The sequence below is a fragment of the Peromyscus leucopus genome, chromosome 5 (genome assembly GCF_004664715.2).
Source record: "Peromyscus leucopus breed LL Stock chromosome 5, UCI_PerLeu_2.1, whole genome shotgun sequence".
Classification (NCBI taxonomy): domain Eukaryota; kingdom Metazoa; phylum Chordata; class Mammalia; order Rodentia; family Cricetidae; genus Peromyscus; species Peromyscus leucopus.
This window is the reverse complement of record NC_051067.1, coordinates 68,361,535-68,376,339: the sequence shown is the minus strand read 5'-3', so window position 1 is coordinate 68,376,339 and position 14,805 is coordinate 68,361,535.

Here is a 14,805-nt window from a genome sequence, read left to right as displayed (position 1 = left end):
TGTGACATTGTTTAATTACAATCTATGAGTAATGATTCTGATATTGCTTTCCCAGACCCCAGATCCACTGTTAGCTCAACATACACACAACAATCACTACTCTACAAACTCTTTGTGGGGATGGGGAGATATCAAGGGCTCTTTTCTTGAGCAACAATCTTGTTCCACAATTCTAACCTAGGGACTCGATATGATTTGGACTCCTTGTGTTTGTTTGTCTTGTTCTGTTGTTGTTTCTTTCTTTCTTTTGAGAAAATATCTTGCTATAAACCCAGGCAAACCATCAACTTGCAACCAACTTGTCTCAGCCTCCTGAGTGCTAGGAGTACAGGAGTACACCACCATAGCTAACCTCTCCTCCATTTCTTGAACTCTTGAACTGCCCCACCAATCACTGCAACCTAGAAATTCTCCTTTGTCCACAATAACAATCACAGGCCTCATTTCATGTGCTTTCCAACACCATCACATCCCTGCTCTTCACAGCCTAAGTCTAATGTCTACAGTTATGGCTTCATACAGTTTACACAACTTTTCTCAGGAAATTATAAGCTATGTTTAACTTTCAAAATAACATTTGCTCAGGACAAGTAAGTGATGATAGAACTTGTGGCTTTCTATGACACTAGATGGAGGCTTCTGAGTAGAGGCTTCAGTTAGGAGACAGGACAAATAGGGCCCATCAAATGAAAGTGGGAGATATATATATATATAATATATATATATGATAGTGTATTATAATATAACAATAGTATATCATAATATAATAATATACTATATAAGATAGATAGATAGATAGATAGATAGATAGATAGATAGATAGATAGATAGATAGATAGATGTTCATTTCACAAGTAATCCTTGTTCATCCTCCCAGCAATTAAAGTTCTATAAAGACTTAGAAGGTCTCAAGGAGGGAATTCACTAGCTGTACTTGACTGTTCTCTCTGAAATCATGACCTCTTTATCTGACAATAGCTGTGGAAATTTACCAGGAAATGAAACATTAGCTCTTTGAAAGGCTTTCCAGTCAACACTCTGCCCATCAGCTGTGATTGAAACTTAAGGGGACCTGCTACACCCTGGCCATATTTACTGCTCTCACAAAATGCTTTGAGGACACAATCTGGCTCCGTCTGCAGGTTGTTTCTGCAGGGCCACAGACCACAGAATCTTTACAACACTTCCAAATTGAATTTTAGCTCTCAAGACTGCTTTCACTCGTCCTTTGACATAAACCTTTCTGATCTGTGCCTTTGACTACACAAAACCTCAGAACAAAAGGTTTCAAGGGGAGATATTTTCATTCTGTTGCAACAATAAAAACGGTTCCAAAGGAAGGCAAAACATTTGTGGATAGAATGACGGCTGTATGAAAAGATGTTTTCCAGAGTGTGAGTTGTCCTTAAAGTATCCTGAAAGTGTTTCAACACCTGATGGTTCAAATAAAATACCTCTTGCATATATATTTAGGGATGAACTCTGTGCTTTTCCTGAGGAATAGAGAAATTAAGTAAGTCTCGGTGCTTACAGAATGGAGTCGGTATAATAAAACAACAACTATGGGATTGTTTTGTTTCCATTATACTGTGATGAGCTGTTATACAGCTTTTAAAATGATAGGATGATGCAAATAATAGGACTTATTTATTATTTATTCTCCCTTAAACCTTACCAAGAACTCTTCATAATTTCTATGAGCAAATCAAAACCTAACAAAGGTCTCAAAACTATAACCCAAGGGCCAAATTGTAGTAATACTTTCTCATTGGGACCACGAGCTTACAGATAATGGCACAGAGATATTATTAATTATGAAACCTCAGCTTTAGCTTAGGTTTGTTCCTAACTAGTTTTATAACGTAAATTAACCCATATTTTTTTCATCCACATTCTTCCACACGGTTCGTTACCTCATCTCCATGTTGCCCATCCTGCTTCCTCTGTGTCTGGCCGGGAACTCCACCTTTCTTCTTCCCAGAGTTCTCTCTCTGCCCAGAAGTTTCACCTACACTCTCCGGCTTAGCTATTGGTTGTTCAACGTTTTATTACACCAGTCACAGCAACACATCTTCACACAGTATACAACTATCCCACAACACCAAATCTCTCCTGTCCGCTGTGTTTATAAAGTTTATTATAATGCAGTCACACTCATTTACATGGTGCCAGGAATAGTTTTCCTCTCACTGAAGCAGCGCCAAGTAGCTACAACAGAGGTTACATATTCCTCAAAAGTGAGCGGATTATTTTAGTTGCTCTTTTATAGAAAAAGGTTTCAGACCCCCACATCAGATGAGTAACTTCTCTGTCTATATCTAAACAAAAAAGCTCCACCCAATCTAAGATTCAAAGCCATAAGCTCTGAAACACATGATAGTGGAAATGGAAACATTTCATTAAGTTATGCTGGTCCAACAGTTTGAAAATTACTTTCTTTATTGTATCTCATGTCTTGTTTTTACAGGATTCTGTATTGTATAATACTCATTCCTTTTACCTTCTCTTGCCCCCCACAACTCTTGCTGGCACCCTTCCTAAAACTAGACCTCATCCTCCTTTTGTATAGTGTGTGTGTGTGTGTGTGTGTGTGTGTGTGTGTGTGTGTGTGTGTGTGTGCAGTGACAGTTGCTGAGTGTCATGATTGGCACTGCTGTGTCACGTGCAGAAGACAGCAGTTTCTAGCATTTCTCTCCTCTCAACACCTGCATTCTTCCTGCCCCCTCATCCTGAGACTCAGTGAGTGGCAGAGACACCCCACTTAGGCTGACTACTCAGCAATCTTTGTTCTCAGACTTTGATGACTTTTGAGTCTCTGCTTTGACTGTAGCTCACCAATGAAGATGCTTCTCTGAATAGTTCTAAGAGCTTCTCAAGTCTTTTGGTTTAAACACAATTATTTAAAAGGAAATTTAATCACATGTATCCATATCAGTGAACTCTCTCACCATAGGCTTTTGATGATGCCTTATTTATGTGGATAATGCCAATTGCCTTTTCTCTCCAATAGTGGAGATAGTAACTCTTCCTTGTGGGCCTCCATAATGTTTTTGCACATGTCATTGCTTTCCTCAATAAACAAATAAATAATAATAAAATGATAATGGTTGAAGTCCTTAAAGTCATTGTAATACAAATGGTGTGGTTAGATCTCTGATGACAAGTCCACCTGTTGTGGAAACTCCCACCGTGCCTCCAATACAGGATTCTTAACAAACTTTCCTTTGCGGTATTTTGATTTAGCAAGGTGTCATCTCTCGCCAGTCCTTTACTGCTTCTATAACCTTGGGGAGGGGCCTTTGTGAGTCTTGTAAGTGTCATCTTTCCCTGACATGTGACATCTGTGTCCTCCCTTAGTCTTATGAGCCCAACACCACCTTCGGTAATGGAGGGAATAAACTTGAAGGAAATTGCTACAGGAGAGCAGGACATAGCTTAATGGCATTCGATTCAGAATTGATGTCACCAGGTAGAGCCACATCAAAATGTTGTTCATTGCTCTCAATATGTATTGGGTAGTTTAACTAGACATAACTCCAAATGTGGAAAAATATAGGCAAAGCATTTCCAAGTTAGTCTGGGACTATATATGAACTTCCATAAACGTTGTAAATCCTTGATGTTAACACATATGTCTCCCATACAAGTGCATTGGAAAAATGTTTCTCAGTATTCCTGTTTACATGAGTAACTAGCTATTCAGATGGAAATGAATGTAACTAGGAAACAGCCATTCTTACAAACTCCATAAGTACAAATGAGCTTTATATTTATTTTAATTAAACTATTCCTTCTTCGAGTCAGTCTCAAAGCTCATTTTCAGAAATCAAATTGTCCAAAGCTTCCTCAAGTGGCTTAAGGAGTCAGAAGGAACAAGTCTAGATTTCACTCTAACAAATTTGGGTGACTCCAGGGGGTCCCGAGCAGCAGAGACTTAGCTTCCAGGCTTAGCCACTGATGTCCTTAAACATAATTATGTACATTAAACACCTGCATGGGTTTTCAGGGGGCTTAGGTAGTTGTTCCTGTAGCATTTATTACACAACAACAGGTTTTAACAATGCTGTGATCTGTTTCCTGAATTATTTATGTTACTTCTCAGGGAAAAAAATTATTTTTATTAGTTCTTTGGAAATTTCATGCATTATATGTGATCATATTCACCCCCACACACACACACTTCTAGAATTCCTTCCATGTCTACCTCCTTCCATACCCATAAATATCTGTGTCCATATTTTTTTTTAAAACTCATCAAGTCCAATATGTGCTGCACGTACACTCGTGGGTATGCCGCCATCCACAGGGGAAGAATTAAACTCTGATGGGAGCCAGCAGGAGAGCTCTTCTGCTAAAGATGCTTCCCACTAAACCTGATGGCCTGATTCCTCAATGGAAAACCAGAACCAACTGCCACAAGTTGCCCTCTGACCTACACACACACACACACACTGTGGTGTCTCCAAAATAAAAGGGTAGAGCTAGTTTCCAGTTTATTTAACAGCTAGTTTCTAGTTAATAGATAGTTAATACCTGGTTTTTACTTAATAACTACTTTAGTTAATAACTAGATTCCCAATATTTGTTTTTATTTCAAGACCAAATAATATGATGCATGACAATTAGATTTTTTATTAATTTACAATGTATGTAGTAATTCACAATGGTAAAGTGAATGTCATTAGTCTGCATCCATTCCACTTATTTTAGCAATGGATTTAGTTTCTGTTATTTCTCTCTGGGTTTCTCACTGTAAAGCAAATATTTACATTTTTCATTTTAGGCACCATTAGTTAGGTACCACATATCCATTGGTTTTTCCTATTTCTAAATGCATTATTTTAGAAATCAATGGATAAAGATAACTAGCTTTTATATATGCTTTATTTTTTTTCTTAGCCCTTTACTGATAACAGTTTGAGAATAATAGAAACAAAACAAAAACTGAGGATGTAGATCAGTTGGTAGAATGCTTTGGATAGCATGCACAGAGACCTGGGTTTGATCCCCAGTACTTGTAAACTGTGTATAATAACACACAGCTGGAATCCCAACACCTGAGCTGTGGAGGCTGGAGAATCATTAAGTCAAAGGCACCCTCGTTACATAATGAGTTTGAGGCCAGCCTGGCCTGCTTCCTCTTACAATTTTATACAACAGAATGTGACAGTGACAAAGAGATCATTTCATAAAATAACAGTGATACTGGATAGGGTGGCTCACACTTGTAGTCTCAGGAGACTGAAGCAGGAGGACTGCTGTAAGTTTAAGTCTAATCTGTGATTTCAATCTGTCAATCAATAATCAGTACTGAAGCACATCTCTTCAACACTTTGGAAATATTACATTGTCTCACATAATGGCTTTTGGTGTTGATTGTTGCCTTTAAATTGATTTTTTTTAATGCACAGCTAATCTACTCTGTTTCTTTGTATCACAAAAGACGTGCCCAAAAAGTTCTATTAGAAACATCAACAAAATATGTCCATAAATAAATATAAACCTTTCTGTCTCTAATAGGATTTACCTAACCAACTCTGGGATCATATCTATTTCTGTATTTATTGATATACCTCAAAAGGATGAATTTCAATAATAAAAACAACAGATAATACTAGAATATTTAATAAGCACGAAAATGTGTGGTGATATATTGTATACCCTAGTAAACTTTGCCTGAAGATCAGAGAACAGAACAAGCCACTAGGTTAAACATAGAGGCCAGACAGTGGTAGCACACACCTTTAATCCTAGCACTCAGGAGGCAGAGATCCATCTGGATTTCTGTGAGTTCAAGGCCACCCTGGACTACATGAGATTGACTCAGTCTAGGAGAGAAAAGAGAACTAGGCAGTGGTGGCACACACCTTTAATCCCAGTGTGTGGGAAGTCACACACCTCAATCCCAGCAATAGGAGGTAAGTAATATGGTGGGCAGAGGAAGGTATATAAGGTGTGAGGAGACAGGAACTAAAGCTTTTCAGCTGAGAAACCCCTTTCAGCTAGAGTCCTATCAGCTGAGGCTTTTCAGGCTGAGGAGTTCTAGAGGTAAGAGGTGTTTTTCCTTTGTCTCTCTGATCTTTCAGCATTTACCTCAACATCTGGTACCGTGTTTTTTATTAAAAGACCATTTAGAAATTTGTGTGACAAAAATGTGCCAAACTTGTGATAGGTACATTAGATCACTATCTACCTAAAAAGCCTACTAGTGTCTGTTCCCTCGCACATGAAGATGCAGACAAGAGGGACATATAAAATGCTCCAAGACACAAAGCTAAGGAACCTCTCAGTTCAAATTTCCTCCATAGTTTACGTTGAAAGCCTAACCCTAAGCCACACACTATAGCAGTCTCTCAGAAGCTAAGTTTGGTTTTAGAGTTTCAGTGGTTTCTATTTTACTGTTGAAATAATCCAACCGTGACTCTGTTCTGGAATTAGCACTAGGCTGCACACTTCAGGATAACTCATTGTGATTTCTAGCATTTGAAATATGGCCATACAGTTCAGAAAATTCAAATGGCATGTATAGCTTCAGTGAAATTAGAATCTACTGTGACCCTTCACTTAGGTTCCCAAGCACAATGTGAACATTAAAAAACAATCTCTGTGTGTGTGCGCATGTAGCAGGGAAGGATCGCATTCATGTCAAGGCAGGAAGACCAAAGAACAACCTCAAGTGTTGCTCCTACTTTTCCACCTTGTTGGGGTGATGGTTTCGTTGCCACAACAAAGACTCCAGGGAATTCTCCTGTGTCTGACTTCCATCTTTCCCTGGGAGTCAGAAAACCAGGGGTCCAAACTCTACTCTGCAAGCTTGTACCATAAGCACTTTAACCATTGCCATTTCCCCTGCCTCCTGTAAACATGTCTTAAGAAAATCATAGGACATAAGGCTAGAAGTGTCTTTATGGAACTTTGTAGTTTCTGGAAGCCAATAGACAGGTAGTAGGTCCTCTGAGACATCTGCTACTCCTGGCTACTTTGTGTAGCTTCACACACACACACACACACACACACACACACACACACACACATACACAATTCTCCATAAGGGGATCTTTCAGACTATTTCCACCAAACTCGAGGACAATAAGTATGCTCCTCTACATAGTAAGAGCACTGAATATGAGTGGAATAATTCATGTGTTTAATAAATGTATTTGGTTCTCATTATAAAAAGTCACTGGTGTTACTAATAAACTATGAATTATTTGAAAGTGCTACTAATTCTGTAGCATTTGTATCATGTCAACCACCATTAAAAATACTAGTGGAGGCTGGAAGATGGCTCAGTGGTGAAGAGTACATACTGCTCTTACAGAGAATTCACTTCCTAGCACTCAGGTTGTGTGGCTCAAAACCACCCAAAACTCCAGCTCTAGGGAATCCAACAACCTCTCCTACCCTCTAGGGACACCTGTACTCACAAGTGCATGAACACACACAATTTACTAATAGAATAAATCTTTTTGTTTAAAATAAAACTAGCAGGGGCTGGAGAGGTAACTGAATGAGCAAAGTGTTTGCTGTACAAGCACGCAGACCTGAATTCAGATCCCTAGCACACATGTAAAAAACCAGGTGTGGAGATGTGCCTCCAGTCCTGGGAAACAGAAACAGGGGAATCTCTGGGGCCTGCTAGCCAGCCAGTCAAGTCACTCTCAGAGATTCTTTTTCAAATAAATAATTAAATAAATGAATGAATGAATAAACAAAGTGGAGCCCAATAAAGAAAAAACACAACCATCAACCTCTGGTCTCTACCAGTGACCATAATCACATGTGCCTGCATACAGACCTGCATGTATGCACCAACACTAAGTAACATACTTGAATATTTGTTTTAATGTTTTGTTTTTAAAGAATTTCTCATAGTTTACAGAAAATGGAAACCACTACAGTAATCATGAGTAGTTTCCCTTCTCCCTGTGGTGTTTACTGATAAAGCAGTGTTACTGCCATACATGTTCCAGCCCACATCAGTAGAAAGAAGCTCACTTTATTACTGCACATGTCTGCTAACCCATGTCCCATTACAATACACCAAGTTATCTAATGCAAGTCATTCAACTATAATATTAGACAAGAGAAAAATGTCCACAAACAAACAAATAAAAGCACTAATCCTCTAAAATATGATGCTTTGCCACCTACACCAAAGATACTAGTGTAAAAACTTTAAAATCCAACACCAAATAAATCTAATATAATGTTTAGGATGTACTTTCACCTTCTCTCTACCATAAATTGTGGTTATTGATTCTAAGAACGTAGATGAAGAGCCTGAATGCAAACAGTGAGGTGTGTTTCCTCCCAACAATTAGCCTGTGTTTTATCAAAGAGTTCCACAGCATAAAGTGAGGCTGGACTATTTCAAGCAAAACATCCAAGAGCCACTTTTTAATTAACATTATCAAAGATGCTCAAAACTCTATACAATGGTATGGGACACTACAGGACACTAAGACTTTCATTGTTTATAAATCCATGTGCTTTCCATAGCCTTTCATTTCATGGATTCAAACTAATTCTGAAAAGATGTGTCAAAAGGGCCTCATCCTACCACAAAACAAAACAGTTTCAAGACCAAAGTGTATTTCCACTACTAGCAATTGCCTGGATACTTAGCACATCAGCACAAGTGGTTAATGCTGACGAATTCTGAAGAAATATCCTCTCTGTCGTTATTTTAGGAACATAGTGGGGATCATTTGTTGAGCTTTGGCCCATGTGATTTCCCTTAATCTTTTCTCCCAACCGGTAGAAAGTTATTTACTGTGAAGCTGGCCCTATCTGTGACTCTCTGCTCCATCATCCATCATACTGTCCAATGCAAGTTGTGTGACTTCTTCAGATCCCCTCCAATAGAACAATCATTTTCTTTTTTGACACTTTTTTTTTCCAGACACTCCTGTGATGAACGCTATGCTGTCAACTGATAGAGGGGCTTTGGAAGAGGTAATTGAACCATGAAGGCTCTGACTTCATCAGTAAGTTAATCCATTGACAAAATTGTTGGTATTATGGAGAGATGGTAGGAAGTTGGGCCGGACTGCAGAAGCAATCACCAGAGTATGTCCTTATGTCACAAGTCACTTCCTCACCATTCTTCCTCTCTTACTACCCTGTCTTCCATGAGGAGGGCACTTTGCTCCACCAAATACTTCCTGCCATGTGCTCAGCCATGCCTCAGGCCCACAGCGATGGGGCCTGAGTACCCAGGACTGAAACATCTCAAAGCGTGAGCACAAGTGAATCCTCCCTTCTCTTCAATCAAGTCAGGAACATGTTGCAGTGACACACGAGTGAGTGCACTAGCGAAGGAGAATCACGTGGAATTTCTTTATACACAACTGACCTGACGTGGAATTGAAAACATTCCGCTTCTGGAGCTAGAGTTTTCCTGCCTGGCCCACAGTCAGGACAAATCTCTGTCACCCGCCAGTCCCACAGCCGCTCAGACCCAACCAAGTAAACACAGAGATTTATATTGCTCACAAACTGTATGGCCGTGGCAGGCTTCTTGCTAACCATTCTTATAGCTTAAATTAATCCATTTCCATAAATCTATACCTTGCCACGTGACTCGTGGCTTACCGCCGTCTTCACATGCTGCTTGTTATGGCGGCGGCTAGCAGTGTCTCCCTCTGCCTTCCTGTTCCAATTCTCCTCTCTGTTAGTCCCACCTATACTTCCTGCCTGGCCACTGGCCAATCAGTGTTTTATTTATTGACCAATCAGAGCAATTTAATATACAGACCATCCCACAGCACACTTCCCTAAGTAGTCCTTATGCATACACACCTTCCCACAAGTGTGAGTCCAATGTCTCCTCAGCCTGAGCACTGGGCTTTGACACCATCCTCAAAGTCTGGGGACCACCTTGAATCGGCTAGGAAGAAGAAGATCTAGTGACACCATTGTCAGGGTTCTTTGCCAGACTGGTCTGCAGCATCTTCCCTTATTTGTTTCCTTCGTCCTTGTTGTTTCTCGGTGTTAAAAACACCTAAGTAAATGCTACTTACAACATGACAGGATGAAATTCAGTTTTATCAAATCCAATCAAGATAAAACATCATAGTATTTTTCTGCTTTGGGTATCTTAGTTTAAACTACAAAAAAAAAAATAACTGATGTCATAAATAAATGTTTGTGGTCCATGTGAAAGCTTAAAGGTAAAGGTTAGGATGCTGTAAAACAGTTACAGAAAAAATTATTCACAGCACTATTGGGTGTGATGGTATATATATATTTTTAATCCCAGGTGGGTAGATCTCTGTAAATTTAAGCCCAGCCTGGTTTACATATTGAGATCCTATCTCAAATAAAAAAAAAGTATTAACAGTATTCTTTTGCCTTCACTTCTTCCAAAATAGATAATGGAGCATTAGGAGACCCTCCTTGAGCCCCCAAATCTGGGTTTATCCATGCAACTCACTCACTGCAAGGAAAATGTCAGGAGATGTCTCTAGGGAGGCTTTTGTAAATTGTCAGTGGTATATGTTTAGGGTGTAATTTGATTTGGCCATTTATCCTTTTCCCTTCTGACAGGAACATGGAAACAGTTATGAAAGTGTTGTGGAACAATCTTTTTGTGCACTGTGAAAATTTGTCACTTGTATTGGTTTAATAAAAAGCTAAATGGCCAATAGCTAGGCAGGTATTTGGGGACAGAGAGGATGCTGGGAAGAGAAAGTGGAGATGCCAGCCAGAGATAAAGGAAGCAGGAAAGCAGCATGGACAGTAGAGAGTAAAGGTAATAAAGCCATATGGTGATATTTTATTTGTACTAAAATGTGATTTATATGTTAATAAATAAAATTGCCTGGGGGTCAGAACTATTAGCAAGCCATAGCAAAAGCTGGGCAGTGGTGATGCACACCTTTAATCCCAGCACTTGGTAGGCAGAGCTAGGTAGATCTCTGTGTGTTCAAGGATACAGCCAGCATTGGAGACACATGCCTTTAATCTCAATACCAACCATAGAAGACCTGGAGGTCTGTACAGACAGGCAGTGATGAGGTGGTCATGTGGTTGGGTTTGCAACCAATGAGAAGGCAGAACAGAAACTCTATAAAAAGACAGACACACAGGAAGTAGCTCTCTTTCGGAGTGGTAGGACAACAGCGACAGTGAAGGGTAAGGTTTTTAGCTCTTAGCTATTGCTCTGACCTCTTGGTTTTCATCTCTGTATTGGCTCTGTGTTTCTTATTTAATAAGATGGTTACGTCTACAAAGCCATGAGGCAGAGAGTAAATTAATAGAAATGGGTTGGTTTAAGTTATAAGAACTAGTTAGGAACAACTTAAGCTATCAACCAAGCTTTCACAATTACTTACGTGTCCATGTCATGATTTAGGAGCTGACAGGTGAGACAGAAAAATCTCCCTAAATTAAAGGGATAAGAGTCATATTGAAACTTTAAGAATAGTGAACACAGTATAAGAATAAAAGGAAGCCATGTATGGGATCTCATTTCTTTAACCTGAGCACCTAGGAAGCCAAGGCAGGATTGTGAGATCTAGACCAGTCTGAGCTACATAGTGAGATTCTGTGTGTATGTTTCAAATACATACATACATACATGCATACATATATGCATGCATGCATGCATACATACATAAAAATAAAATGAACCAAGGTCTATGATGATGAAAATATTCAACTACCAGAATAAGTCATTTTAAGTCCAAATTCCTTATAAAATTTGACAGTTAATTGTTTTATCATAAATATGATTTTGTGTTTACTTTTCTACTAGTCATAATAAAAAATTATGCCAGCTATCACTATTTCTATTACTTTGTTCCATATAACCCTATACCTTGTACTCAATCCACAGTAATACAAGGTAAAGGCATCAAAATACAAAAGTCAATACAAGCAAGAATGTATTTATCTGTGAGACATTTCTACTTTTTAAATAACACATCAACTCCTTACTTGATGAAGCTTTGATGGAGAATAGCCTCATAGCATTGCTGAAAAATCTCTGAAATTCTCCCCAAAAGCCTACACACCTTCATAATGCCTTCATTCTGCATGCCTAAAACATCAGCACCATGTGACCAACGATAAGGTCTGCTGTCAACTCCCACAGGGTTGAGCCCACTCACTCAGACCATGGATGTAATGATCTTTGAATACATAGAGAGGCCAAACCTGAGGAAACCAGCAGGCAAAAGTGAAGCTGGCCCAAGAAATAAGAAGCATGAGCTACAAACAGGAAGGATGTAGGGGTGGGGCAAGCTCACTGGAACTCTCTTCATGATACGCTGTTTCCAGGATATTAAAACAGGATGTATCAGATTGGCTTATACTATATAGTCCTAGTAATCAAACAATGGCTGTCTCACACCTAAGCGTCAAAGAGTCAGGTAGTAGTAGCTAAGTCCATGAGGCTGGCTGTCTCAGCAGACCCAATTTGTTATTGAAGGCTTCAATGACTCCTGGAGAGCAGTCAGTCTTCAGCTATGTTGAAAACCTGAAGATTCTAGTTTCCATATCAACAAAGAAATGCAGTAGCAATGGGATAGATGATCTTGCCAACAAGAGTGAAGGCAAACAGGCAAAAGGCAGAGGTTTCCTTCTTTCATGAACTTTTTTCGGGGCTGCTACCAGAAAGGGCCGCTCATATTTAGAGTGAGTCTTCCTATTTCAAATAATCTGATTAAGAGACTCCAAGTGCCCAGTGGCTCAGTATTTTAGTTGATTCCAAATCCAGTCAACTTGTTCAATTAGTAGGGGAAGGAACTGAACCGGCTGAGTTAAGGGTCACAACTGCATCAAGTATTATTTTTATCATTGAAGAATCTCATATACTAGAAATGTTCATCTGGCTAACTGCCTACATCAGGAGTAAAATAATTGAGAATTGCACTGCATAATCTCTAATGCTAGAGAAGTATAACCTCCATTATCCTATGACAGTAATGAAGGACCACCAAAGACTCTCAGAGCATGTATATATGGTCAGCTGTCAGTCCTTCAGTAGCACCCTAATAATTACAGTCCTGCAGGAAACCCCAGGCTGGAAGGGAATGTGTTCCTGATGGAGAGACTGCTCAGTGGTTAGAGGACTTGCTGCTTTTGTAGAGAATCCAAGTTCAGTTTCCACACTCAATGTTGGGCAGTTCACAATCCTCTGCAACAACAGGTACAGAAGGATCCAATGCATTTACCTTCTGTGGACATCTGAGTTCATGTACACATACACACACACACACACACACACACACACACACACACACACACACACACACACGTTCTAAAGGGGTAAATATATCCAGAACATGAGCCCAAGCTCCTAACAACAGAAGAAAGACTGATCTTCCAAAAAAAAGACTATCTCAATGACTGGGCCCTCAGCTCCATATGCACAGGTATATTCTTGGATTCTTTTCATCATTTCCATGAGTTTTAAAACTTCTATGAGCTAGAAAGAGTCAGTATTTCTCTCACTCCAAACAGTAGTAATATCAAAATAGGAAATAATTTATATGTGTGTGTGCATACATATATATTCATATATATTTGTGTGTGATATTTTCTCTTAATGCAAGCAAAAATTTGGACTCAGGACTAGGCCCTTTGGTTCAGAGATCCAATAATAGTCTGATATAGAAAAAAACTAGTAAATGTGTAGCAGTCAGTGGCAGGTGGGAAGATTCACTTGCCATGAGGTTCAGGACATAATCATCTGTCTAGACTTCTAAAATGCAAAGTCCCCTGATTCAGGAGCAGGTGGATTTCCAATAAGAAAAACAATAGTTTGGAGTTTTTATTGTGAGTGTTAATAATCACAGACAGCAATTGCATACTCTGGGTCTTTGAATTCACTCTTGAGACAAATCAGACTGAAAGTTCCTATTGCCTTTCAATAAGCTCAACCTGGAAAGACAGACACAGACATTCTCTCCAGGACATACCCCAGCTGGAGGTAGAAATGAGTTCAGCAGCTGCCTTGACACATCTCCATTTAAAAGCCAAGGATATTTTGGACATTACTTACTTTGGCGCTAATGATTTTAAGGCCTGGTAGCTGGAGTCAGACATCTCTAGTCATATTATCCCAAAAATGATCACTATTCTCACTTACTTTGATATTTTTTTTATTTGAGAATATGACACAGAATTGCTTCTCTGAGCATAGAATACCTCAGGCTCCCTGTGGCTTTCTTCTACACATGCCCAGATTCCTAGTCCAGAAATTTTTTGTTGATAGGCTGGGGGTGGAATGTGAACATGCACATTTTTTTCAAACTCCACAGGCAACTCTAATGCAAAGCAGGATGGAGAGGTACCACTGCGGTAAAAAGCCATGATGGATAACCTGTTTTGCCTGCTTGCCATGGACGAGCTATTTAACTGAAGGATGGACATGCAACAAGTTATTTTATCTCCATCCAAGGTTGTATTGTTGACACTATTATTTCACCATTTTTAAATTAAGAAACATGTAAAACAGGTTGAGTGATTTTTCTCAAAATCACAAGTCACATCAGAAATGTATGATGGAGGCAGGGTTTAAGGGTTTAATTGTCTAATCCCAGACAATTCCAGTTCTCTCTCTCTCTCTCTCTCTCTCTCTCTCTCTCTCTCTCTCTCTCTCTCTCTCTCTCTCTCTCTCTCTCCCCACACAGCAAAAAAAAAAAATTTCAATAGACCTATAGCCTGTGCAGTACCTTAAATTTCAATTCTTAAAATTGAAATGCTTAAAAATAATGTTTAAATAACTTAAAATCTAAATGAATTAGGCTTGAATATCCACTGTATTAATTTTTTATGACTTGTCAGGGTGTCTAC